A 3,096-nucleotide genomic window follows, 5' to 3' on the forward strand; every position below is an offset into this window, starting at 1 on the left:
CCCCCCCCTGTTCCACGCACCAACGTAGCCAGCGTGCGAGGCCTGCTTTCTCACCGCCCCCCACCCCTCTCCAACGGGCGCATTTACACCGAAACGCGTTCCTGTTTCTCAACGAACAACGTTCGAAACCAGATTCAACAATCTGTAATTCTCATCGAGAATTCTTCCTGAATTGTATTTATGACAAATGACACATTTTTCAGTGGATTTTCAACGTCGTGAAGGAAAAAAAGGAAAGACGAAAGAAGGAACCGTAACGGAACGGCACGGGACACGGTAGGAGCGTTGCGAGTGGTCCGGCGCATGCGCGTTGAACGCACGCGTGCCGGGCGCATGCGCGGCAACGTTCGTGCGGAGAAACGGCGTTTCGAAAGAAACGGGAACACCGCTCGGTCCAGGCAGAGGATCCGTGACGCACACGTCGAGACGATGACGCTCGCGGGGTACGCCGCGTTCGGAAGGATGAGACTGGAAACGGCCAGGCTCACAGGGAATGTGACGCGCGGAAGGGCGAAAGCCATCCCTCCCTCGCCTCGTTTCGAACGCGCTCCCCTCCATATTGATTAGTGCGCGCGGTCTGCACGAGCCACCACAGCATCCAGCCGACGAGCTCCAGCTCCGCTACAACACGCTGTCAACATGCATGCCGAACCGAAATTCGACCATGGTCAACCCCACTCTTCACGATCGGGTTGAGAGGAGTTGAGGGTTCTTGGGAAAGGACCACGAACGCGAAAACGAGGATCAACACGAGGAGGTTAGGTAGGTACGCTGTCGCGATAGAAATCGATTAACCGAGGCATTATCGGTGTTTGTTTTATCGACGGATCTCCGACGTTACCGATATTTCGCAAGGTCGAGAGAGACGCCGATTGTTCGGGGATTCTGTGAGTGGCTGTAGCCACGGTTCGAAACACCCGCGCTAACGGGTTGAATTCCGAGATACTCGAAACGGTCGAATTTTCAAATTTTTTTACAAACGCAGACAGAAATCCGCACTCTGTTACGACTAGACTGCAGATTTTTCTGCGAATTTTTGGAAATATTGTTCAAAGAAGTAGAGAGAATCTAGGAAATTGTTTCACATGTGGCAAGTAAATTACGAAAAGCATTATATTTTGGATATTTTATATGTTTTTCTCATATTACATATGCACGTTGCGTAATTTTCTAATTTTAAATAAACGCATGGAAATCTGTTTGGAACAAATTGGACTACAGATTTTTTTTTTTTTGTGCGAATTTATATTTTCGAAAGTATGATTAAAGGAATAAAAATTATTTTACACGGCAGATATTGTAAAAAGTATTATACTTTGGATATTTTGTATGTATATTTTTTCGTATCTATTACGTGCTCCTTGTATAACCTTGTATTTTTAAATTTTCCACAAATGCGTAAATATCCGCCGTCTGTTGCTATGACCATTGTTTGCTATGACCAGACTGCAGTTTTTCCTGCGAATTTACATTTCTGGAAATATTATTAAAAAGATAGAAATTATTTTGCATACGAAATATCGTAGAAAGCAATATGCAATATGGTTGTTTTACATATTTTTTTTTCGTATTGTGTGCAACTCGTGCAGTTTTGTACTTTGGGATTTTTCACGACTTCATGAAAATCCGTAGCTTATTTGTCGACACTAATTAGATAAATTCTGATACATAATGTAAAAGATATATGTATATAAAATATTTAAACTACAATGTTTTCTATAATATCTAGTCTTTCTATAACGTTACCGAGACTCTACATTTTTACTTGCAATCTCAGAAATATGAATTTGCATAAAAATTTGCAATCTAGTCATAATGCTCTGAATACTTCATTTTCTTTAAACCTCGTAAAATTGCAGAATCCGTTTATGTAGAAGAGGTATAATACGAGACGAAGAAAAAATATTGAGCTTGCAATTCCCTTTCGTAACTATAATATTAATCGTAAACTGAACAGGAGGTCAAAGGAAACAAATGAAGAATAAAATCTTCTTGTTTTCGAGTCTCGCGTTCAACAAAATAGACTTTGAATACGTTAAGAACAGATAAGAATTCTACTCTACACCTTTCACTTATTTTTTTTTTTTCAACCCTCTGCCTTTCATCTGTTTCTTTGTCCAATTCCGAATTAGCTAAATTTAAGTATCATTGATAAATTTCCATTTCGTCTCGAAGGCAAAGCCTCGAATGAACAAGTTCCATTGCTTTCATTATTATTTTCTTTTTTCTTTTTTTTTACGTACAATTAAAGTCGAAGCCCCTTCCTCGTTGTAAATCCGGGAGGGCTTTGCTTCAACTTTAATCAGAAATCGCTCGGCGAATCTCCGCTGGGAGAAGGGAACATATTCCGCGATTATGATCGGCCTCTGATTTTTAACGACGAAATATCCTCTTTGGAACAACAACTTAATCGGATTGAAACTCGCGCGCGCGCGAAAGAGAGAGAGAGAGCTCGTTGGTTAGATCAGTTCCAAGGGAGTAAAAAGCCGATGCGACGGCTTTTCGCCTCGCGAATTAAGCCCCGTTTTCATGCAATCTTTCAACCTGTAAGAAGGATTCCTTCGCGCTGCGTCGGATCGTCGTTTCATCCATCAAACTATCCCTTTCACCTCCCTCCTCATCTCGCTCCATTGTTTCCGCGTTTTATTCAGCCTCGTATTTAAACGTTCCCGACTATTTTCCATTAATCTAATCCACCCTCGACGATTTTTCGATTAATTCGATTTTCGAAAACCTCGGGAAGCGGCCACTGATAAAAACATGGTCGGCACGCTCTTCGTTTCGTTCAATTCCGAAAGCTCGATATTTCTGTAACGATATTTTCACGAAACTCATGCCATTTTTCGAGTTTCCCAAGTTTTCGAGGAAAGCCGGCCGCGCTGTAATAATCGCTCGCGATTATTATATATTGCGACAACGGTTGTGGAATTTAACGTATATTATATATATTATATATATTATAATATATATAATATATATTATAATATATATTGTATATATATTATATATATTATATTATACGTATATTATATATATTATATTATAACGTATATTATATATATAATATATATTATAATATATATAATATATATTATA

Source organism: Frieseomelitta varia, unplaced genomic scaffold, assembly GCF_011392965.1.
Source record: "Frieseomelitta varia isolate USP_RPSP 00005682 unplaced genomic scaffold, Fvar_1.2 scaffold_314, whole genome shotgun sequence".
Classification (NCBI taxonomy): domain Eukaryota; kingdom Metazoa; phylum Arthropoda; class Insecta; order Hymenoptera; family Apidae; genus Frieseomelitta; species Frieseomelitta varia.